Source organism: Gorilla gorilla, chromosome 6 (assembly GCF_029281585.2).
Source record: "Gorilla gorilla gorilla isolate KB3781 chromosome 6, NHGRI_mGorGor1-v2.1_pri, whole genome shotgun sequence".
Classification (NCBI taxonomy): Eukaryota; Metazoa; Chordata; class Mammalia; order Primates; family Hominidae; genus Gorilla; species Gorilla gorilla.
In genome coordinates this window covers 123,098,337-123,125,257 of record NC_073230.2, presented here as the reverse complement: position 1 = coordinate 123,125,257, position 26,921 = coordinate 123,098,337, and the positions used below count along the sequence as shown (strand labels likewise).

Here is a 26,921-nt window from a genome sequence, read left to right as displayed (position 1 = left end):
AAAAACAATACTGAAATCAATTCATTCACCGAATATTTTTATTAAGGGCAGACCGCATGCCAGCACTACTCTATGCATTGAAAACACAGGCTTGAACAAGGCATGTAGGAGTAAACAAAATACTGAGTGGAAATGACAAGAGTGGGAAATAGTATGGTACCTTATGACACTGATTCTTAAAATCTACTAGAAAACAAAAATGTTTCAGGTAAGGATCTGCATATAAACAATACACACATTAGTATTCACCTCAATAATGAAACTGTTGAGAAATTATATTTCTTAAATTGCCTCAATTCATGATCTATATAGATTTAAATTCAAATATTGCTAGATTTAAAAATAATAAAAGCCAACAAAGTCAATCTCAGGTCACTTTAATCATAGGAAAAATATTAATAAAAGACAGAAATGCAATAGCAACATGATTTTACAACTGACCAACTAAACCAAAATTGTCATTTGTACAAGCCTTCTTATAAATAGTTAAATATAAAAGGTTTGGAAAAGTTAAGATGCTGGCAATAATTGGGTACTCAGTTAAAATTTACCAACACAATTTTACTCTGAAAAATCTACATAGAATTTTGAGTTGATATTTAACTGTGTTTTGTTCATTCAAAATATATTTGTTTATGGAGAGGAGATTGTGTTGACTGACGTTCATAAAGAAAAAGAGGGAGGGACAGTGACTGAAAGATATTCTGTGTAGGAATATGCATTCTCATCTGAACAGAGAAACTGGGGGTTGACTAGATCATCAAGACTAATTAAAGATCCTGGGTGGTGGAAAAATGGCATTGAGAGAAAATGAAAATTATAAAAAAAGAAATAGTAACAAGTAAACTAATTAGATTTCTTTCTTTGAGACAAATGCTGACCTACCTTACTAATAGTGTCAAATTTGAGAACCTAGATTAAAGGTTTTGCTTTGGTCATTCTACCAACATTAACTCCGTCTGTTCTTACAGCTAATACAATGAAAATATCTTGGCATTATCAAGTTAAAATTATAAAATACAAGCACATGAAATTTTCATAAAATTCAATGGGAGCAACTAGAACAAGTTGTATCTCATGTCACCATTTTGCTTAGAATCAAATCCTTTGAATGTCACAAAATGTGTATATCCATTAATTTAATTATATAAACTTTCCAAAGTACCTTGGTATGTAATGTCACTGGATGGTAAAATGTCAAGATCAAAATATATGCAATCACTATGTAATATAGGAAAAAAGTAACTATCATAAAGAAGAAATGTTCAAAAATTTAAAGATCCTACCTAAAGATCTTGGGAGAATTTACATGAATTGTAATGGATTCCAGAGTGTGCATTTCATGGCAACATCATAATGAATAATGCAACAGAGAAAATAATAATGGAAGCTTTAATTTTATGCCAGGAGCTGCAAAGAATGTTTCATCTCTCCCTACTACATTTCCTACAAATTGTTATTAAGCTTTGCATAATACTGTTTTTAGAGAGGCATCACTACACTTTACACTTCATATGTATGATTCATAACAAAACCAAAATACCACTTAATGGTATAGCCCCACTAGAGAAAAATTTAGCAATATATTATATAAATAAAGATGCTAGGGGGAAAGAGCAATTGGGGAGATGTTGGTTAAAAGACATATAATTTCAGTTAGACAGAAGGAGTAAGTTCTAGAGATCTATTGTACATTATGTCTGACTATAAATAACAATATATTGTATACATGAAAATTGCTAAGAGAACAGGTTTTAAGTGTTCTCACCATGATAAAATATGTATGTGTGGTAATGCATAGGTTAAATAACTTCATTCAGCCAGTCCACAAAATATACATATATGAAAATATGTCATACACCATAAATATATACAATCTGTACTTGCCAATAAAAAATAAAAACAAAACAAAAATATGTTATTGTCTACAACTCATACATCCCACTTCAAGTTATAATCTTAAAGAAACTCTCAAATAGATGCACAAAACCATATATAAATAGATATATCCATTCAAGTATTATTTGATTGTAAAAAATGGAAAGCAATCAAATTGTCCATCTACTAAGGAAGGGATTTATAAATAAGCATGCTTTATTCAAACTATAGAATGTTATAGAGCAGTTAAAAACAAATGAATTATTACCCACCCAGAAGACAAAAATAAAAAAGACAACCTAAGTGTTGACAAAATGTGGAACAACTTAAACTTTCACACATTGATGGTAGAAGGGTAAACTGGAACAACTGCTCTAGAAGACTGGTTGGTAATGTCTACTAATGATAAAAGCATTGGACAGATAACCTATGATACAGACACTAAGTTGACACTATGCTATAGATACCTGATAATACAAAAATTCTACTCCTAGGTACACAGGTAAATGTAACATGTAAAAGATGTGTACAATAATCTTCAGAGCAGTATTATTCCTAATAGCCAAACACAGGAAAACAAACAACCAAAATGCCCCCAAATAGAATGAATGTAAGTAAATGGTGGCATATTCGTGTGATTATGGATAGCACTCAGGAGAGACACTTAACTATACACAATAACAGGGAGGAAGTCCATACAGCTAATATTGAGGAAAAAAGCCCAGACACAGAAGACTATATCAAATGATACCATTTGTATAAAGTTCAAAATTAGACAATACTAATCCATGTTGTTAAGGGTAAGAATATGGTTACCCTGGGGTAAGGATTGGAAGATAGTAACTAAAAGGCAGATAAAGCATGGTGGGACTTTTAGAGTACAAACAAATGTGTTACTGGAGCTAGGCACCGGTTACACAAGTGTGTTCATTCTGTGAAATTCTTCAAGATGTGCATTTATGATTTGTGCAGCTTTCCATATGTAAGTTAAAATTCAGTAAAAGCTTACAAAAAAAACCCTAAGAAATCAGACATGGGCCGGTACAGGCTCATGCCTGTAATCCCAACAACCAACACTCTGGGAGGCCAAGGAGGGCAAATCACTTGAGACCAGGAGTTCGAGACTAGCCTGGGCAATATGGTGAAATCCCGACTCTACAAAAATATACAAAATATACAAAAATATACAAAAATTAGCCGGGCATGGTGGTGCGCGCCTGTAGTCCCAGCTACTCAGGGGAGCTGAGGCGAGAGGATTGCCTGAACCTGGGAGGTTGAGGCTGCAGTGAGCTGAGACTGCACCGCTGCACTCCAGCCTGTGTGACAGACTGAGACCCTGTCAAGAAAGAGAGAGAGAGAGAGAGAGAGAGAAAGAAAGAGAGAGAGAGAGAGAAAGAAAGAAAGAAAGAAAGAAAGAAAGAAAGAAAGAAAGAAAGAAAGGAAAAGAAAGAGAGAGAGAAAGAAAGAAAGAAAAGAAAAGAAAAGAAAAGGCAAGAAAAGAGAAATGAAACCTGTGTGGATCAATGTGTATAAATCCCCTAAACATAACTTTGAAAGAAAAAATTTTCAGAGGTAGATTTGATATGATGCTGCTAATATAAATTTTAAAATCCCCAAAAACAAAAATGTGAGAATACAGATAAACACTAATTCAATACAGTAAAATAAATCTAGGGGGAGAAAAAGGTACAAGATCAGAAGACACAACATTTACTATTTTGTGGCACTATAGTTCTTAAAAAGAGTGAGATCTGAAGAAATAAAACAAAATATTAACATGTCAAGTTTGAATATGAGTACCTATTATTTCATTTTCTGTATGTTTAGAATATCTCAAAATACAAATCTTATAGAAAGCTACCACTTTGTATTCTAGAGGGAAGAGAATCGTTAACATAATTTTCAATGAAATACATTCTTAACCAATTTGTCCAGATCAGCACATCAGCAAATGCTTTTTTTATAGCTACCATTATCTGAGATGGTTGACGTGTATTTATTTTAGGTAAAGATGTTAGGTCTCAATACACTTAATGCATTTAGGACAAACCTAAAATATACACCATATGTAGAAAAATGTTACTTTCTTATTTACAAAACAAAAATTTGAGAGCTTTTAGGTTATACAATAATAAAATCACTAAACATTTAAGAGAGTTAAATGGAAATGGTCATTAGGTCATGTATGTGAAGAATATATACTTTCAAACTATTCTATAGTGTCTGACCCAGAACCGTTTTGCTACTCAACATTGTTACCCATGGCTATAATAAAAATGAGTAATAATCATGGTATGAGTCAAGTTGTCAACTCCACAAAACCAGATCATAGATGCATCCACTAAAAAAGAATTACTCATTCTAGAAATACTTAGTCCCTGGTCCCAGATAACACAGCATCCTTAACACATAAGTGGACTTAACGAGTAAGTAGATTTGGAGGCTACCACCCATTTTGTGTTTAGCAAGTTTTGTCTTTACCATCTTGTCTTTATAACCAGAAGAAATATAGAGAAAACACAGGTTTTAACTAGTTTGCGTTTGAAAAAAAAATCACTTAAAATCAAGAGTTCAGGCTTTTGTAATAAATACTTAGCTTGATGGATTTTATCCCTCATTTAAGCATTCTGCTTCTTTGTTACAACCCTCTCTTTAGTGTCTGAGAGCAGCCAATTAGTTAAGATTTGAGGTAGTTATTCAGCAGTCACAAGATTCAAATTCAGATAAGATATTTAGGCAAGATATACAGGCTACTTTCTTAGGATAGTAACAGCTGCTTTTGCTAGAAAGCCTACATCATTATAAGAGAACATGTAGTATTATGCTTCATTTTGTTGAATTACTATTCTACAAAGATAAAGATCCAAATCAGTTATGAATACATTCAGCTGTACAAACCTTCTCAGGAAACTGGTGCTTTGCTATTTAGTAAAACCTGAATCAAACGAACATCAATTTTTAAGAAAGATTCAACTCCCATCTTGCATTTTTCCATCTTGTCAAAACTGACACTTCTCTTTTTGGACATTTAATAAATAAATTATCTTGTTTCTTATATTCCCATACATCTCAAGTTGACCAATGCACATTTTTCTGAACACTAATCAAGATGGAGCAGTATATTATTCTGTGAATTACATGTTGAAGAAGAAGAAAAAAGCTATTTCTCCAATGCCTGCTGGGAATTTGTAGAAGAAACATAAATATCTATCAGATCCCCTTTTAAGGATTTATAAATATTCCAGTTTTAAAAATTCAGGTTAACATAAAGTTACAGAAATACTAGGACACAAAAACATAATAACTTTTAAAATAACTTTACGTGGTGAATAAAATCCCTATTTCCTGAATTCAACAACTATATCATTCCTATAAGAATTCTTTCCCTCTGAATTTAATAGAATAAGTGGCTACATAAAATATTACACTATACAGGTTGGAGAGAGAGAGAAGACAACAGACACATAAGTACATACATAAGTATGTGTGGGTGTACAAACACATATATACACATAAGCATACACACACATTTATTTGCACACTTATCCCTACGTATAGAAAGAATAAAGGGCAAAAGAGAGACTACTACCATCAAGTAAGTGCCAGCTATGTGTCAGGTATTTTAAATATTTGATCATTTAAATTTTATATAACCAAATAAAGAAATTATTATTAGTATTGTTTTTTTCACATGCAAAACTTACCAAAAATCAATATAAATTCTAACTGGCAGAGCAAACATTTGAACCCAGGTCTGCAAATGCAAAAATGGGGCTCTTTTCTCCACAGTATGCTTAAAATAAGTTTTAGATAGACTATAAGCATTGCTTTATTCCACTTTAACACAGAAAAAATCATTCTGGCACTAGAAAGAAACATAGCTGGTTTTTAAAACAAAATCTGATTTTATTCCCAAAATTTCAATATGGCAAAGGAAAAGTTGCTACAAAGATAATTCTTAGTTGAATATGTTCAAAATGTAATTCCTTGGTAATCTGGGCTTTGGCCAAGACAAATCAAAATCATAGATATCTTACAAATGCCAAGTTTTCAGAGAAACAAAAAAAAAAAATAAATGCAATAGCAACAGATGCATTTTCCCTAGACATTTGTGTTGAGCCTAGCTATATCCAGAGCCTGAAGAAAAGGGAGATTTTTTATATTTCATTTTTATGAATAATAAATTCCTGGTTTTTCTTAATGTCAACCAACTAAATAAGATGACGTTCACTCCTGGGAAAATTAACCACCTGAAAATACGGAAAAAGAAAGAAGAAAGTAAAGAAGAAAAAGAGAAAGGGAAGGAAGAAGAAGAAAAAAAAAGAAAAAGAAAAAAGAGACAAGAAAACACCCCATATCTGGTACTTTTTAAAACTGAAAGTGTATTTTAAAATTTCACGTCAAAGAAAGAATACGAAGATAGTCTTTTTCATTTTCTTAACAACATACTAACATAAAATTAACAAAATAAAGTCCCACTTAGATTAAATATTAAGTATTTCTCAGAATGATAGACAACTGCATAAATTATATTAAAATTTAAGGAAAGAAACCATGAACAATTCAATAAAGATGAGTGGCTCATTACTATAGCATGGATATTCTTATATTTAATGTAATATATATCTGTATTTTCATTTGAAACTGAAACATCTATATTAAAGACAAGTTTATGCTAGATAAATAAACAGTGATTAAAAGTTATTAAATATATGGAAATAGACAGGTCCTCATCTATGGACATTAGCACTTTCCTGAAATAAAATACACTGCTTTGTAACATCACAAAATATTGTTTTTTAAATTCTATGTTTTTACCTTTGAATATTCAATGTTGACAGATCAAATTTGAAATTATCTCACTTTTTCTCAGAATTCTACTTAGAATCATTGAGATTGCCTTTTTAATTCTTTTTTACTTTGAATTACATTACACATGCAAAGAAGTATCTGAAATAAAGATGACAACTCAATGTTTTCTTTTCTTTTTTTAATTAATAGACTTTAAAGTACTCCTATAGATTTACAGGAAAATTGAGAAGGAAGTACAGAGAGTTCCCATGTATATCTTCTCCCACAACCCCAACAGAAACCCAGTTTCCTCTGTTACATTAGTGCGGTACATGTGCCACAACTGATGAACCCCTAACTGATACATTACCATTAACTAAAGTCCAGAACTTATACCAGGATTCACTCTTTGTTTTGTACAGGCCTATGGATTTTGACAAACACATAATGCCATGTGCCCAACATTAAAATATCATAGAGAATGGCTGCACTACCATAAAAATCTTCTGTGTTCTGCCTATTTATTTCTCCCTCCCCCATAACTCCTGCAACCACTGATAAGTTTTACTTTTGCCTTTTCCAGAATGTCATATACAGGCATACCTTGGAGGTATCGCAGGTTCAGTTATCAGACTACCGTAATAAAGTATCACAATAAAGCAAGTCACATAAATTCTTTGGTATTTTCAGTGCATATAAAAGTTATAGGTACATTATACTGTAGTAGATTAAGTATGCAATAGCATTATGTCTTTAAAAAATGTACACGCCTTAACTTAAAAAATGCTTTATTGCCCAAAATTGCTAAGGGCTTATCCTTAGGAAGCAATTCCTCACTTATTAAAGTTTTATCATGAGATTGCAGCAATTCCATCACATCTTCAGGCTCCAATTCTAATTCTAGTTCTCTTTCTATTTCTACCACATCTGAAGTTATTTCCTCCACTTATGTCTTGAACCCCCCAAAGTCATCCAAAAGTGTTGGAATGAATTTCTTCCAACTCCTGTTAATGTTGATATTTTGACCACATTTCATGAACTATGAATGTTTTTAATGCCATCAGAAATCTGAATCCTTTCTAGAAGGTTTTCAATTGACTTTGCCCAGTTCCAACAGAGGAATCTACTACCTATAGCAGGTACAGCCTTATGAAATATATCTCTTAAGTAACAAGACTTCAAAGTGGAAATTACCCCTTGATCTGTGCGCTATGGAATGGATGTGTTAACAGGCATAAAAACAACATTCATCTCCTTGAACATCTCCATTGGAGCTCTTGGGTGACCAAATGCATCATTTTTTATTCTTATTTTTAGAGACAGTCTCACTCTGTCACCAAGGCTGGTGTAGTAGTACAATAATAGCTCAACTGCAGCCTCCACCTCCCAGGCTCAAGTGATCCTCCTGCCTCAGCCTCCCAAGTAGCTGGGACTACAGGCACATGACACCATGCCCAGCTAATCTTTTAATTTTTTGCAGAGATGAGGTTTCGTTATGTTGCCCAGGCTGGTTTTGAACTCCTGGCCTCAAGTGTTCCTCCTGTCTTGGCCTCTCAAAATGCTGGGATACAGGTGTAAGCCACCATACCTGGCCCAGGTACATTATTAATGAGCAGTAATATTTTGAAAGAAACTTTTTTCCTGAGCAGGAGGCCTCAACAATGGGCTTAAAATATTCAGTGAACCATGCTGAAACATATGTGCTGTCATCCAGGCTTTGTTGCTTCATTTCTAGAGCAAAGACAGAGTAGATTTAGCATTTAATTATTAAGGCCCTAGGATTTTCAAAATGGTAAATGAGCACTGGCTTCAACTTAAAGTCATTAACTGCATTAGCCTCTAACAAAAGAGTCAGCCTGTCCTTTGAAGCTTTGAAGCCAGGCATTGACCTCACTTCTCTAGCTAGAAAATTCCTAGATGGCATCTTCTTACAATAAAAGGTTGTTCTATCCACACTGAAAATCTGTTGTTTAATGTAGCCAACTTTATCAATGATTTTAGCTAGATCTTCTGGATAACTTGCTGCAGCTTCTATATCAGCATGTGCTGTTTCACCTCAAACTTTATGAAGTTGGCTTATTTCCTTTAACCTCATGAACCAACCTCTCTTAGCTTCAAACATTTTTCTTGCATCTTCCTCACCTCTCTCAGCCTTTACCAAATTGAAGAGAGTTAGGGCCATGTTCTTTATCAGGCTTTGGCTTAGGGGAATGTTGTGGCTGGCTTGATCTTTTCTCCAGACCACTAAAACTTTCTTCATATCAACAATAAGCCTGTTTCATTTTCTTATCACTCATATGTTCACTAAAGTAGCACTTTTAATTTCCTTCAAGAACTTTTCCTTTGCATTCAGAACTTTGGGCTGTTTGTCATAAGAGGCCTAACTTTCGGCCTATGTTGGCTTTCCACATGCCTTCCTCACAAAACTGAATCATTTCTAACTTTTGATTTAAAGTGAGTGATATGTGACCCTTCCTTTCACTTGAACACTTAGAGGCCACTGCAGGTTTATTACTTGGCCTAATTTCAACATCGTTGTTTTTTAGGGAAGAGGGAAGGAAGCCTGAAGAGAAGGAGAGAGACAGGGGAAGGACCAGTTGGTGGAGCAATCAGAACACACATAACATTTACCAATTAAGTTTGCTGTTTTACATGGATCCAGTTTCTGGGCCCCAAACTATTATAATAGTAACATCAATGATTACCGATCACAGCTCACCATAATAGATACAATAACATGAAAAGTTTCATATATTGCAAGAATTACCAAAATGTGATACAGACACAAAGTGATCACATTCTGTTGGAAAAGCAGCTATATTAGTCCGTTTTCATGCTGCTGATAAAGACATACCGGAGACAGGGCAATTTACAAAAGAAAGAAGTTAAATGGACTTACAGTTCCACGTGGCTGGGGAGACCTCAAAATCATGGCAGAAGGCAAGGAAGCAAGTCGCATCTTACATGGATGGCAGCAGGCAAAGAGAGAGCTTGTGCATGGAAATTCTCATTCTTAAAACCATCAGATCTCCTGAGGCTTATTCACTATCATGAGAACAACATAGGAAAGACCTGTCCCATGATTCAATTATCTCCCACCGGGTCCCTCCCACAACACGTGGGAATTATGGGAGCTACAAGGTAAGATTTGGGACACACAGCCAAACCATATCATTCCAGCCCTGACCCCTCCCAAATCTCATGTCCTCACATTTTAAAACCAATCATGCCTTCCCAACAGTCCTCCAAAGTCTTATTTCAGCATTAACTCAAAAGTCCACAGTCCAGTGTTTCATCTGAGACAAGCCAAGTCCCTTCCCCCCATGAACCTGCAAAATCAAAAGCAAGCTAGTTACTTCCTAGATACAATGAAGATACAGGCATTGGGAAAACACAGCCATTCCAAATGGAAGAAATTGACCAAAACCAAGTGGATACAGGGCCCATGCAATTCTGAAACCCAGCAGGGCAGTCAAATCTTAAAGCTCCAAAATGATCTCCTTTAACTCCAGGTCTCACATCCAGGTCATGCTGATGCAAGAGGTGGGTTCCCATGGTCTTGGGCAGCTCTGCCCCTGTGGCTTTGCAGGGTACAGCCTCCCTCCCGGCTGCTTTCACCAGCTGGCATTGAGTGACTGTGGCTTTTCCAGGCACATGGTGCAAGCTGTCCGTGGATCTACTGTTCTGGGGGCTGGAGGACGGTGGCCCTCTTCTCACAGCTCCACTAGGCAGTGCACCAGTAGGGTGCACTCTGTGTGGGGGCTCTAACCCCACATTTCCCTTCTGCACTGCCCTAGCAGAGATTCTCCATTAGGACCTGCCCCTGCAGCAAACTCTGCCTTTGCAGGTATTTCCACACGTCCTCTGACATCTAGGCGGAGGTTCCCAAACCCCAATTCTTGACTCCTGTGTACCTGCAGGCTCAACACCGCATGGAAGCTGCCAAAGCTTGAGGCTTGAACCCTCGGAAGCCACAGCCCTAGCTCTACATTTGTCCCTTTCAGCTATGGCTGGAGTGGCTGGGATGCAGGGCATCAAGTCCCTAGGCTACATCCAGCATGGGGACCCTGAGGACAGCCCATAAAACTACTTTCTCCTCCTAGGCTTCCTGGCCTAGGGGGAGGGGATGCCATGAAGACCTCTGACATGCCACAGAGACGTTTTCCCCATTGTCTTGAGGATTCACATTCAGCTCCTCATTATGTATGCAAATTTCTGCAGTAGGCTTGAATTTCTCCTCAGAAAATGGGATTTTCTTTTCTATCGCATTGTCAGGCTGCAAATTTTCCAAACTTTTATGCTCTGCTTCCCTCATGAAATTGAATGCCTTTAACAGCACCCAAGTTACCTCTTGAATGCTTTGCTGCTTAGAAATTTCTTCTGCTAGATATCTTAAATCATCTCTCTCAAGTTCAAAGTTCCAAAAATCGCTAGGGCAGGGACAAAATGCCACCCGTCTCTGCTAAAACATAACAAAAGTCACCTTTGCTCCATTTCCCAACAAGTTCCTCATTTCCATCTGAGCCCACCTCAGCCTAGACTTTATCGTCCATATTGCTATCAGAATTTTGGGCAAAGCCATTCAACAAGTCTTTAGGAAGTTCAAAACTTTCCCACATTTTCCTGTCTTCTTCTGAGCCCTCCAAACTGTTCCAACCTCTGCCTGTTACCCAGTTCCAAAATAACTTCCACATTTTTGTGTAACTTTTCAGCAGAGCCCCATTTACTGATACCAATTTACTGTATTAGTCCATTTTCACACTGCTCATAAAGACATACCCAAGACTGGGTAATTTATACAGGAAAACAGTTTTATAAACTCACAGTTCCACATGGCTGGGGAGGCCTCACAATCACAGTGGAAGGTGAGGAGGAGCAAGTCATGTCTTACATGGATGGCAGCATGCAAAGAGAGAGCTTGTGCAGGCAAACTCTCGTGGGTTTTTTTTTTTTTTTTTTGAGATGGAGTCTTGGTCTGTCACCCAAGCTGGAATGCAGTGGTGCAATCTCGGCTCACTGCAAGCTCTGCCTCCCAGGTTCACGCAATTCTCCTGCCTCAGCCTCCCGAGTAGCTGGGACTACAGGCACCCGCCACCACGCCCAGCTAATTTTTTGTATTTTTAGTAGAGACAGGGTTTCACCATGTTAGCAAGGATGGTCTCGATCTCCTGACCTCCTAATCCGCCTGCCTGAGCCTCCCAAAGTGCTAGGATTACAGGCCTGAGCCACCATGCCCAGCCCCAACTCTCATTTTTAAAACCATCAAATCTGCTGAGACGTATTCACCATCACGAGAACAGCACGGGAAAGACCTGCCCCCATGATTCAATTATCTCTCACTGGGTCCCTCCCATAACACATGAAAATCATGGGAGCTATGAAATGAGATTTGGATGGTGACACAGAGCCAAACCATATCAGTGGCACCAATAGACTTGCTCAACTCAGGGTTGCCACAAACCTTCAATTTGTAAAAAAACATAGTATCTGCAAAGCATAACAAAGTGAACCACCACAAAACAGCATATGCCTGTGGTTGGAATCATACAGTATGCAGCCACTTCATATAGCTTCAATCACTTAGCAGTACATATTTAAGGTTCTTCCATGTCTCTTTGTGGTTTGGTAGCTCATTTCTTTTTATTATTGAATAATATTCCCTTGTCTGGATGTATCACAGTTTGTTTATCCATTAACCTACTGAAAGATATCTGGGATGTTTAACCAAGTTACCCTAGTTAAAGTTGCTTGTTATGAATGTTCTAGTGCAAGTTTTTGTGTGGACTTCGTTTTCAGCTAATTTGGAGTTCAACTCATTTCATACTTTGGAGTGTCACTGCTGGATCACATAGTAAGACTATGTTTAGCTTTGTAAGAAACTACCAAACTGTCTTTCAAAGTGGCTATATGACTTTGCATTCCACCAGCAATGAGTGAGAATTCCCATTGCTCCACATCCTCACCATCATTTGGTGTTATCAGTGTTTTGCATTTTTGCCATTCTAATAAGTCTGTAGTGGTACCTCAATGTTTTAATTTGCAATTATCTAATGACATACAATATTGAGCATCTTTTCATATGCTTACTTGCCATATGTAAATCTTCTTTAGTTAGGTATATGTTTAGAGCTCTTGTCCATTTTTTAATTAAGTTACATGTTTTCTTATTTTATTTATTTATTTATTTTTGAGACACAGTCTCATTCTGTCACCCAGGCGGGAGTGCAGTGGCGCAATCTTGGTTCATTGCAACCTCTGCCTCCCAGGTTCAAGCAATTCTCCTGCCTCAGCCTCCCGAGGAGCTGGGACTACAGGCACATGCCACCATGCCTGGCTAATTTTTTTGTATTTTTAGTAGCGACAAGGATTCACAATGTTAGCCAGGATGGTCTTGATCTCCTGACCTCGTGATCTGCCCACGTCGGAACTCCCAAAGTGTTGGGATTACAGGCATGAGCCACCACTCCTGGCCATATGTTTTCTTATTATTTTTAAGAGTTCTTTGTAGTATATTTTAGATACAAATCTTTTATCAGATACCTATTTTACAAATATTTTCTCCCAGTTTGTGGCTTATCTTTTCATTCTCTTAACAGTAGCTTCCCTCAAAATAGAAATTTTTCATTTTAATGAAATCCAACTTATTAATTTTTTTCATGGATCATATTTTTGATGTTGTATCTAAAAAGTCATCAGCAAACCCAAGGGTACTTAGATTTTCTTCTATGTTATCTTCCAGAAGTTTTATAGTTTTTTGTTTTATATTTAGCTTTGTGATCCATTTTGAGTTCACTTTTATGAAAGGTATAAGGTCGTCTAGATTAACTTTTTTAACACATAAATGTCCAGCTGTTTAAGCACTATTTGTTGAAAAGACTGCCCTTTCTTCCTTGAATTGTCTTTGCTCCTTTGTTAAAGATGAATTGACTATATTTGTGTAGGTCCATTTCTGAGTTTTCTACTCTGTTTCAATGATCTATGTTCTTTCAACAATACCATATTATCTTGATTACTTAGCTTTATACTAAGTCTTAAAGTTGGAGACTGTCAGTCCTCCGATTTTCTTTTTCTTCCTCAATATTATGTTGGCTAATGTGGGCCTCTTCCTTTCCAAATAAACTCATGAATTAGTTTGTCAATACCCACAAAATAACTTGCTGGGATTTTGACTGGGATTGTGTTGAATATACATATCAACTTAGGAAGAAGTGACATCTAAATATTGAACCCATCTATCCAAGAAAAGGGACTATCTCTCCATTTATTCAGATCTTTGATTTTCTTTCATCAGAGTTTTATTGTCTTCCTAATATTGATCTTATACATATTTTATTAGATTTATACCTAAGTATTTATCTTTTTGGTGTTAATATAAACAGTACTGTATTATTAATTTAAAACCCCAATTGTTCACTGCTGGCATCTGAGAAAGCAATTGACTTTTGTATATTAACCTTGTGTTAACACTAATCACTCATTAGTTTCAGGAGTTTATGTTGTTATTGATTATATGGGATTTTCTATACAGACAATCATGGCATTTGCAAGTGAACAGTTTTATTTCTTCCTTCCCAATCACAATGTCTTTTGTTTCCTTTTTTTGTTTTCTTGCCTTAGCTAGGACTTCCAGTATAATGTGGAATAGGAGAGGTGAGAAGGAACCTCGTTGCCTTGTCCCTGACCTTAGCAGAAAAGCATCCAGTTTCTCATCAATAGATTTTTCATGAAACAAACCTCCATGTAACTATCAGACAGGTGAACAAACAGAATGTTTCCAACATACCAGAAAATTCTGGAACCTCCACCTCAATTTATTACCTACCTACAATTTAACCATTATTCCAATTTTGTTATCATCACTTCTTGCATTTCCAAACATTAAAGTCTAGTTTGGAACTTTATATATATATATAAACATATATATATAAACATATATATATAAACATATATATATATATACATACATACACACATACTGTATAATTTTGGGGGGTAGAGGTTTTCCACTCAACTTTTTATTTCTACAGTTCAACCACTATAATCTGTGCTATAATTTGTTCATTCTTATTTCTGTAGAGCAGAGGGTCACCAAGATTTTTCTGTGAACGGCATTATTTTCCAATTCTTCATCAACCTCAAACAATAAATGGGAGCACACTACTGACCCACCAAATTTAAATAGGCTTTTAAAGTTTCATCACATTTTTCAATAAGAAGAAAAGTTGTTTCACGTTAGTGAAAAGGATGGTAAGGTTTGTAGTATTTCTTCAAGGTTTTTCTATCTAGTTCAATGATTTAAAAAATGTTTTGGGCTGGGCACGGTGGCTTATGCCTGTAATCCCAGCAGTTTGGGAGGCCGAGGCAGGCGGATCACAAGGTCAAGAGATCGAGACCATCCTGGCCAACATGGTGAAACCCCGTCTCTACTAAAAATACAAAAGTTAGCTGGGTGTGGTGGCATGCACCTGTAGTCCCAGCTACTCAGGGATTCTGAGGCAGGAGAATCACTTGAATCCAGGAGGGGGAGGTTGCAGTGAGCCGAGATCGCACCACTGTACTCCAGCCTGGTGACAGAGTGAGAAATCCATCTCAAAAAAAAAAAGAAAAGAAAAGTTTTGAACTGAACATCTAAGTCCAAAACGAAACAAACAAACAAAAAAAAAGTTTTGAACTGAACATCTAAGTCCAAAACGAAAAGGTCTTCCTTTTCTATGCATAGTTAACTGCTAAATTCAGTTTGTGCTAATTTATAATTATAGATTTTCAGGAATGACCAGTGTTTAGGTGGCTCTATCAGAACGCACCACGTAACAAGATTAAACATGAACCTGCAAATTATGTAGATTTTTCACTGTGGGCCACTTGGACCACTCCATCAGATGCTATGTCAATAAGAATATTGCATTGAAAACCTTGTCAATTTTGGAGATAACTGTATGCAATGTATGACTTAGCCGTAGTCAACTTTATTAAGTTTTCATTTTCTACTGTAGAATTTGAACTTTTAAAGACCAAACAATATGTATCATTGAGATCTTTTACTGAGGAATAATAAAATGATCAATTATTAAGTAAAAGTCAAATTTCTGGCAGTTAAACCAGTATATCACATACCATTATATCACATTATCATAAGGATGATGCCCTAGGTAACATTCCAGATAAAAGTCGTCACAAAGAACAAGAGATTTCTTCCTAAGTAATTGTCCTAAGACAAGTATTAGCTTCAATCCTCCTTCTATCAACTTCTGAACAGCAACAAAATTCTATGTTTCTATATAATCATTAATACATATCTTTTAAGTTTATCCTAACAGATAGGGAATCAGTCTTTCCAGTACTCTGAGCTGACAAAATTGATATATTTGTGGAGCAGATTATGGATAAAAATTCAGTTCAATTCAGTTTCACCACACGGAGCGAATAAAGAAATTAATGTATCTTTTACCAGGTGGTAGATTCAAGCAGACATATTAAGATAGTCTTATTCTCAGATAGAAGAAATATAAAAGAAAAAAAAACAAAGTTTAGAGCAAAAAGAGATTATAATGGCAAAACTGCAGATACCATATCAAAGGAAATTTCCTTCTTTTCATCAGAATACTCAAAATTCTTAACGGCTCTCTATCAGAAAATACAATTAATATTAACCTATTTTACATTAAATATTATTATTGTAACGTATCATTTTATATTATGTTAGTAAGTATTGTCACAAATCAAAACTTAGAAGTTACAACCAAAACACCTGCATATTTTGTAGAGGAAAAAATCCAAACAATATTGTCAGCACATTATTTCTACTAAAACCTGAATAGCAATAAAAACTGAGAGATGAAAAATATGTACAGTACAGATGACTTACATTTGGAGAGTTAGACTTTAATTCTCTCTCTCAGGATTCGGGAATCTTATTCTTTGTGCTTACAATGCTCCTTTCTCCAGGGTATTCTTCTACTTCCAGGATAGGTCAGGACAAAGCTTCAACAGACTTCTATTATTTGTTTGATCTAGAGGGAAATTATACTTTTAATCAATTATTACAAAATGCATCAGTTTTTTCTTTCTTACTGTACTGGGGGGTTGAAGCTTCCTATTATTTTCTGTTGGATATGAGGTGAACAGAAATATAAGAATTGCCTTGTTAAACATTATAATAAATAAATCTAGTATTTAAATTAACACCACTAAAAGAAACCCACATCTATCTTCTTTTTCCTTTTTATGGCTAAGCAGCATAGCAAGAGAAAATTAATATTCAAAATCTAAATGACTACAAAGCCTACTCAAATGTATTTTTTAAAAGACTTTAACATAATTTTGCAAATCCATGAGTTTGAATGGACTGGCAAAGACGATTAGGTATGAGATATTTTTACTCATTTTTTCTAATGTCTTAGGGCTGAAGAATTACAGGATGATTAGAAAAGTGTAAAGGAAAAAATGTTTTTAAAAATTTTAATGGAATAATAAAAAAAGATGATTTTAAGAACATGAAACAGACCAGAAACAGTACAGGGCCTGTAAGACAGCAAGAAATCTGGAATGAGATTTTTTTTAATGGTACAAAGGTTGGGAAACTGCTACTGAAGCAAGGTATATTGGACATCTTAGCGTATTTAACATGGGTATGTTCTAAATCTGGTTTAATCTTAATTCTCAAACAAATTTATAAGATGTAAAAATGCAACACATCCCACCTTTCTTTACAAGAACACAGAAATGTGATAGATGAATATCTGACCTTTGGTGAGATGAACATTCATAAGTTTAAGAGAACTCGTTCTATATTTAAATTTTATCAAAACCTAAGTTTCCAATAATGGGTATTTTCTGCATCATTAAAATTAAGAATTAAGATAAATATCTTCGGCCTGGCATGGTGACTCATGCCTGTAATCCCAGCACTTTGGGAGGCCAAAGCAGGCAGATCACTTGAGCTCAGGGGTTCAAGACCATCCTGGCCAACATGGTGAAACCCCGTCTCTACTAAAAATACAAAAATTAGCCAGGCATGGTGAAATGCGCCTGTAATGTCAGCTACTCAGGAGGCTGAGGCACAAGAATTGCATGAATCCAGGAGGCAAAGGCTGTAGTGAGCCAAGATAGAGATCATGCTACTGCACTCCAGCCTGGGCAACAGAGTGAGACCCTGTCTCAAAAAAAAAAAAAGATAAATGTCTTCAACATGTGCCATTACCTGGATCACATCCCCTTGCCTTATCTTAAAATCACTCAAACTCCCTTCCACTAAATAATAAACTGGAATTCAGGGGGAACATTTAAAGCAAAATTATATATATATATATATATATATATATATATATATATATATATACACGCACACACACACACACGTATTTAGGGGAAATGTGCATGATAGCACTTTAAAGTTAGTTTTTGCTCATAAACTTAACACAATATACTGGTGGTATTTATTTAAAAAAAACAAACTATTGTGAGAAAATAGTTAAAACAAAGCCAAAAAACATCTATATCAGAATAGCTAAAATATAAAAAGTAAAATATATGTGGGCAAAAGGGCACCTCTTTAAACCATCATCTATCTGATCACAAATTGATACTTGTGCAATTTTCTTCTGTTTTTAACCAATGTAAATGATATTTGCAATTATTTACCTAGAATATCTCAAAATTATTTCAAGGTGAAATAAAAACATAAATTTCATTACCGAAGATTAAAGCTATATCCACTGAAGACTAGATTTTAGGATTAGAGTAGGTGTTTTGTTTTCTTTTCTAAAGATTCAACTAATCTTGGCCAAATTTGAAAGTCTTAGTACTGAAACTTATCAACAAGCACTTTCTAGATGAATATATCCACATGGCAGTTCAAGCACAAGTAGTTCTGCTTTAGTTTCCAGAACACAGAAGTGGTTTTGCAGTATTTTGGGTCAGTGAAGACCAATGCACATTCCTTTAGGGAAGCTTTTTGAATTGACAAAGGATAAATGATTGACATCAATAACAAATACTTTTTGTTGTCCTGGACTGACATGTCATTTAGAACAATACGTATGCTAATTAATGCCATCCATATCTACCAGATGTGTCAGAGGAGTATGCCAGACTCTTCTTCACAGGATATAGCTTTAGTGTGGCTAAAATTACATTATCAATATGGAAATGCATCCCTTTGTGATAAAGAACTGAACTACTCACACACACACACACACACACACACACAGAGAAAATACACTTTTTATGATAGAGAAAATCCCATTTATATGTACAACTAGCTGTACTTTTTCTTAACCTTAACCCTAATAATTATAGTATATAATGTACTAAAATACTAGTTGAGGTCTTCACAAACCACACTATCAACATGACACTTTACTATAATACATTAAAATTTCATTTGCAGATTCTCTCAAGTATGCTGGTAGTCATTAACAACTAGAACTATGTATTAATCATCTTCATTTCCCATCCCTTAGGACAGAGCTTGGTATATAGTGGGCACCTTTTTTTAAAATAAACATTTAAGTCACCAAAATTATGTAGAGTATATATGTCAACGAATTCACCATATACAAAGAAAGAATTACAAATGTTGTCAACTAAAACTAGTCATGAGATAAACCTATAAAGAACTCTTCTTATTGTCTGGTAGTTTTGGGGCTCAGAAAACAATATCCCAAAATGAAGGCCTCCGAAGTAGCCTCAGAAAGCAACGTTTGTCTCTGATCGTCTGCACTCCTGTCTCTCAGTCCCATTTTCCCCCAAGGCTAGCCATAGAAACTAGAATCCCTCCTCCTCAAGGGAAGTCCTAGAAATCAAAGCCCCCTTTCCTCAAAGCTAGTCAAAACCTAAAAATATTACTCTAATTTTTCCCTCACCTTTCTGTGTCATAACTTGCTGTAAAGAAATTATCTGACCTATACTATTTGACTGTAGGTCTTCAGATCCCCGGAAAGTCCTGCCCCGTACCAGGAAGGAATGCATGCTCGGAGGCCAGGGAGAATCTAGACAGACAGGCCTTGCTGGAGTTCTCCACTCGGTCTATTAGCATTAAATCATACCCTTTTCCTCCAATATTTCTATACAGCTGTCTATAGTTTGTTGAGCCGTTGCATAAAAATAGAGAACTTCCCCTGTATCTTTGGATCTTCATGCTGAGGGCTCCTATGTATACATGTTAAATAAATTTATATGCCTTTTTCCAATTAATCTGCCTTTTGCAAGTTGATTTTTTTGGTCAACCTTCAGAAGGCCAAGGGTAACTTGCCCCTTTGGCTCCTACAATAGCTAGCACTGAATAAATGTGAACTATAATTCCAGTGATCGTTAGTCCTGGATTAGCTGGGATAGATGTGGTTCATACCTATTGCAATTATTAATAGCTATCCCTTTCCCTCTCAAAAGTGTCCCAGTTTGGATGGTAATTTTACACATTCATCCAAAGTATCATTAGTGTATTATTCATTTATCATTTATTTCTTTTTATAAATAAATTACTGTTTTTTTTTCTTTTTCATTACTTTCCATGATGCTGTTGCATGAAAAAAAAATCATTTGTTGGAATTAGAATGAATGAGATTCCATTCTTTCAACATTAATAAATTTATATAGACGTTCTCAGAGTTTAGTAAATCTTTACATCCTTGAAACTAAACATTTTATTATCAGGACAGGAATAACCTAGCTGAAAAATCCAATGTGACTTCTTAATTCTTAGTTTGCTTAACTTCTCTGCTTCATTTAGCTCATTGTTTACTCTTTCCTTCTCAAAACTCTTCCTTTGGTTTGCATGATACCACTCTTTCTTAATTCCTCTCCTAACTCTCAACACTGTTTTTCAGTCTTGTGGGTTACTATTCTTACATGTGCCTCTACCATGTCAGTTTCCTCAAGATACCATTCTAGTCCCAATTTGTATTCTATTTCTTGAATCAACAACTACTTGTTGCAAATGATTCTAGAACATATACATCCAGTCCACAACCCTCCCCTAACCTTCACATTCAAAGTACCTATTGGTTATACAATCTCCTTTCTGGTCCCTTATCCTTCATTCTTAACTCTCTTGAATCCATACTACACACCCAACCCAAGTTTTTTTGTTATTTGTTTTTCTGAATGTAAATCTGATAGGATTGCTCCCAGACCAAGGAAACAACCAACAGTTATGGAAGGAGTGAACATCTGTGGAAAACTCCAAGGCAACATAAAACGGAGTGAATCTAAACCCACTAGAATAAGTGATCAGTTACTGGTCTCTCATTTGTAATCCCAACTTATTTTGACTACAAAAATTTTTGCATGTAGTCGTTAGGTTTCAAGGCAACAATCACCAGAAAGAATAATATGATAAATATCACATACAACATAAGGGTCACAAAATAAAATACCCAAAGACAAAAATATTAATTAGGCAAGGCGCAGGACAAAGGAAAGTTTCATGGTACTATGGCAAAGTCTCTAAAGAGGTGTTTTTTTAAGCCCCATAAAATTACCGCCATTACTGCTTTGTAGGAATGTAGGTTTAGTCTTGCCAAATCGGAATTTCCAAGACAGACTGGTAAATCGTTATGTGTGTGCATGAGAGAGAGAGTGAGACAGAGTCCAGTTTTTAAGATTTAACAACTAATTTCATATTAAAAAAATAAATACCAACAAACAATACTTGCAAGCTCTGTAAAGGACATGGACCACTCCCTTCTTTTTTAACACGAGGGTTAAATGGATGGGCTAGCCTGCGACCTGACAACCAAGTACAACATGTTTTCCAAATAAAAGTCTGGTTTGAGTTTTGAACAATCAGTAAATATATTTTGCTATACAACACACTTACATTTTGACAAAATATTTGCTATTGACTTTTAGCACTTTAAAACATCTAGTAAATGCAATTTTTCATCCTCTTTTGCTCAGCTGTCTTCCACTGACTCTTAAGTATCTTCACTTGAATATTCTGATTCTGACTCTTACTCAAATAAAGGCTGATATATTTTCAGTTCTATCTCAAGTCTTTTTGTTTGTTTTCTTAAATATTGTTGTTTCTTAAATATATACCAAAGAATACTAAGTGTCTCTAGAAAGCATCTTAAAAGCAGTCTCTCTTCCACCTACTACTATAATGACAGTTTTTCCCTCTTTACTCCAATAACAATTTCAAATTCATATTTCTCACATCTACCAAATGTCTTCAAACATCCCTCTCATCATTATCTTTACAGAATATGCCAGACATACCTTTTGCAAATATATGTTTTTATAGTATATTAGACTGGCATAGGGGGAAGTGGAGGAACACATTAATGCCTAAATTTAATATATGTGACGTCAAGTCATCCAACTATTTCCCTGGTGCCTCTTCTTACAAGTGCATCAACTAGGATAGGGAGGGGCTCCTCAATACCTACCAAATAAAACAAAACTTATTAGCCTAAAACCTAAGGCCTTTCATTCTTAGGATTGAATTTGCCTCTCCTTTACTTTGTTTCACTTATCTCTACATTCTAGAATCAAACTGAGCTATTAGATATTTGCTTTGATTTTTTTAGAGTCTCAATTTGCTCCACTTAGCATGTCTCTATTTTCTCAAATTCTATTTGTCCAAATGTTACCATACCTTTCAAGCCTCAATTTAATTACCATTAACTCCATGAAATACTCCCCTATTCTCTTAGCCAGGAATAAGCTACTCAAATAGCATTTTCTCTACAGCTCCCCTCTAAAAACTGTCCATGCAATCTACTATGTAATACATTTGTCCACATACCTGATTTCTAACGTTTAATTTAAAATTATTTGAAAATAGAGAATGTATTATTCATCTGTGTTTTTCTTAACAATGTAGCTTTATTATGAAGAAATTACTGAGTCATTTGACAAGGAATGGTATGGAAGATAGAGGCAGAGCTATAGTATAACTCAAAGACAGTTACGTTAAGTCCTTCTTAATCTTTTGTCTTCATCAACTGCAAGAAATAATTATCACTGCCATTATTTCCAAATAAATAAATCTGTCAAAAATATGTCTCATGCCAACCAAGTCATTGGCTTTCATAAAAAACTTACTAGACAATCTATACTGAGATAGTCAAATAAAACACGTGGTTTTAAATAACTTATTTAGAGTTCTAAGTCGACATTAAAATTTAAGATTGTTTTTCATGAAAATCATGTTACATGACAATTTCTTTTAAATGATAAGATAAATGTCTTTCCTAAGACCCACTACATACAATATGAAAAGTAAGATTAAAACTAGCATACTGTCAACTAAAAGTTTGAAAAATATTTGAAGAGATTTTTTCTCAGCCAAATATGAGTACTATGACCTGTGACATAACACCAGGAGATCTTGAGGACATGTTGTTGACCTTAGCTTGGTTTTATACATTTGAGGGAGACGTAAGACATCAATCAATACATGTAAGATATACAATGGTCTGGTCTTGAAAGGTGGAACAACTCAAAGTGGGAATGGGTCTCCCGGTCATAGGTGGATTCAAAGATTTTCTCATTGGCAATTGGTTGAAAGAGTTATTATCTGAAGAACTGGAATCAATAGAAAGGAATATCTGGGTTAAGATAAGGGGATGTGAAACCCAATCTTTTATCATGCAGATGAAGCCTCCAGGTAGCTGGCTTCAGAGCTCCTACTGTTACAGTGGGTAGCTAGTCAGACATGAGCAGAGCAGGAGAGAGCTCTTCTCCCACATGCACACACACACCAAAAATGTCAGGCAACCAATAACATTTCAAGTTATTGTTAACTGTCTCCGTAAAATAATAATTGGTCACAGCCAGCACCAGGAAAAGGCAGTCTCCTAATAGAAAAAAACTAAAACTGGTGATCAGCAGCTTCCGGATAAGATCTCAGGAGTTGGGTGAGTGGGAGGAAGCATGTGCATTAAGAGGCAAAATGGCACAGGTTAACTGGTGTATGACCTTCTAGTAATACTCAGACTGGTAAGGGAAGAACGCCTCAAGTGAACATGTGTACAACCTCAGTAAACACACTGCACATGCTCCCCTCCCAAGTGTCAGCAAGCCACTGTGCATACAGACAGTGCACCCCAAGGGAAGAGTGAGCGGAGAAGGGATGCAACCCCCCAGAAACATGCTGACATACAAAACTCCAAGTCAAAAGGTCAAACCGTACATTTGATCTCATAAGTCACCCACTTGGCCCTCTTCTATGCATACTTCCTTTCATTCCTGATCGAAAACGTTTTAATAAACTTTCCCTCCTGCTTTAAAACTTGCCTCGGTGTCTCCTGCCTTATGCCCCTCAATCAAATTCTTTCTTCTGAGGAGGTAAGAACTGAGGTTGTTGCAGACCCATACAGATTTGCTGCTAAAATACTTCCGTGCCACATGACACAGACACTTTCCACTGCTAACATTATCAGACCTAAAATGGTGCCAGATTCCTCGCTAATTCTCTCCTGCATCAGGGAAAAGACCTGAAAAGGGATTCCCTGTAGAATGTAGCTTTTCCTCACAAGAGACAGCTTTCCAGGGCCATTTCAAAATATGTCAAAGAAATATATTTTGGGGTAAAACACTTTAATTATTTTGAGGGTCTGCTATCTGTCATGTGATGCTATACTAGAGTCACGTTGGAATTTGGTGTCTTATTGCTACAGGGTCTGTTTTGTCAGTCTTAAGATCTCTGTTTTAATGTTAATGCTGAACAGCTGCGCCTGAATTCCAAAGGAAGAGGATATAATGAGGCATGTCTGATCCCCCTTCCCATCATGGCTTGAACTAGATGTTCAGGTTTACTTTGGAATGTCCTTTCTGGATGAGAGGTGGGTCCATCAGTCAGTTGGGGGTCTTATAATTTTATTTTTGCTTTACAATACCCAACATATATAGGGTCATCCAAGTAGTTGTTAAGAGTCAGAAACAGGAGTACTAAGTCACTTTCTAAATTCTATTAATAACTGTATTAGCAACCAATTTTAGAAAACGGAATGCTTACATGAGTTATTTTAGGGAAAAGAACTTATCTACATAATCTTTGGGTCAAGATTGGTACCTGACATAAAGTAGATTGTCAATGAATGATAAGGATCTTCTAACTGGGAAGACTTAGTGAGACTCTGGTTCAACCCCCACAATTTACAGAAGAAATTCACAGAAGTATTTTCCCCAGAATCTCAGAGGGTATAAATGGCAGAGACAGGATTTGACCTCAGGATAACTGTCCTAAATCCAGCAGTCTTTTCTTTTGGAAATCCAAATTTACTCACTATTCAGTTTATATGTAAATATACACATATAGTATTTAATCTCTTTGAACACATTTTGAAATACTAATTTCCATTAAATAATATATTTAATCAAAAGTAGAACATACCAATATTGTTTGTATAAGTTGTCCACAGACAATGCTTTTTATAACACTTTGAAGTTCACATTAACCATTTCACTTATATATTTGCACATTTATAACTGTAGAGTCAAATAAGGGTATCAAAACTATAAAACTAATAATCTTCCATTCTCAAAAAGGCACAACAAGTATCAGCATCAATGGATTCATACTTAAAGGAGATGTACTTACACTTATTTTTTGAATAATTTCTGAGTAGTTGATGATTGTTTATTAGCTTGTTTATGATGTGGAAAAAAATCTCAGAGCAAATAGGCAGGAGAGGTGGAAAAAAAAAACCCACCTTATCTATATTGCCCTGACAATTGAGTTTGGACAACAGTATTTTCTAAATGTACCCTATTCAAGGCTGGATATGTAATTACCTTCAGTTCATAGTCTAGACATTAATGCTTTCATAGTATTTAAGACTCCTTGTAACATGCTTGCAGCTTTAAGTAAGCAAGGCTAAATCTTGACCAGATAAATTAGCAAAGAATGCAATAAAAGCTGCAATAAAAGAACTTTACCCTACAAACCTTCAAGTTGCTGCTAAATGAGATTTCTTTGAAATGCAGATCAGTTGAACTAGATTAGTGAATTTTAGCTCCTGTCAACATCATAACAAAATACAAATACAATTGTTCACTGGTCTTATCTCCATGCTTCCATCTGCTGCCTTGTTATTTACTTTCCTTGATTTACTATGCAGATCTAAATAAGGCACATCAAGGAGGGCTTACAACACAATGGCTTCTTAAGCTTTACATCAAGGTATTTGAAACTGAAGCCAGGAAAGGGCTGCCATCAAAGACATATCTCTAATGAACTTCCATATCAGAGAAGGTTTGGTATTTAATACTGCTGTGAAAAGAAAGAGCTACAAATCAGAATGGCCTATGAAAGAAAATGCCTACAAATCTTGATGAGATTAGCACCTCTGAGAATTAATATCCCAATAAAAATGATGTCTGGTACATTCAAGAGTTAACTTCCAACCTTTGCAAATATAATGCACTATGTCAAGAGCAGGGAAATCATTTGACAAGGTTAAAAGGTCAGGAAAGAATTTTTAATTCCCCCCAATGCTAGAAAATAATATTTTTTATTTCTGCTCATAGTAACTCCATGTCAGAAGAAACACATTTAAACATAATTAACACAATTAACAGAATTGTAACATTACTTTCTACGTCATAAGCATTTTTCACTATTGTTCAAAAAGGAAAACTAGGAACAACTACACAGTAAAATAATGTAATCTAAAATGACAGCATGCAACATTTGTTCATCAATTCTAGTATTTTCCTTTTCTTCCCCCACAGCAATCTATGGCAACAGAGAGTAAAATCTTCTGTCATTTTGCAAATCCTGAGGTGCCATTTTTATTTTATGGCACTACTCTTTTTAAGAGATACAGATAAGGAAAAAATTGATTCTACCCTTTCTTTAACCTAATTGTGTTTTCCCAGTTTTATTTCTAATATGCCAAAGTCAAACAAGACAATAATTCACAAATCTAATGTGGAAGTTTCCAGCAAACTCTGCTTACATTACTATTTGACAATTTCTTTCCCATAAGCAATAAGATCTATAAACAAATAATACTTTTTTCCTAAAGAAAACATTTCAATCATTTATGTCATTCTATAGCAAGGGAAGATCCCACAAGCATGTTCTGTTCCGTGGATCAATCAGTTCCAAACCAAAGTAGACATGTTGTCGACTCCAGTGCCTGGAAATCCTGCTGCAGGCTCACCAGATGATGAAAACTGAGGTACGCAGTGTATGGGGGCCCCACATGGCATTCAGTAGCTTCTGGGCATGTCAAACTTCAGAACTACCCTACAGTCAATGACAGCAAACACCTTCCCTGTTCTTGCCTCCAAACATACAC

At 35.6% G+C, this 26,921-nt stretch overlaps 1 protein-coding gene across 20 annotated transcripts in view; it reads right to left on the bottom strand.

The window, feature by feature from the left end:
* FOXP2 (forkhead box P2) overlaps positions 1–26,921 on the bottom strand; it is a 603,320-nt gene that overhangs the window by 510,011 nt on the left and 66,388 nt on the right. For 16 of the 20 annotated variants that reach the window (XM_055392142.2, XM_055392146.2, XM_063708042.1 and 13 more), the window contains exon 2: positions 16,535–16,679. The exons of the other annotated variants lie outside the window; for them this stretch is intronic. The gene's annotated coding sequence lies outside the window, so the exon portion shown is untranslated. The remainder of the gene's footprint in view (positions 1–16,534; positions 16,680–26,921) is intronic. 20 annotated transcript variants of the gene reach the window in all.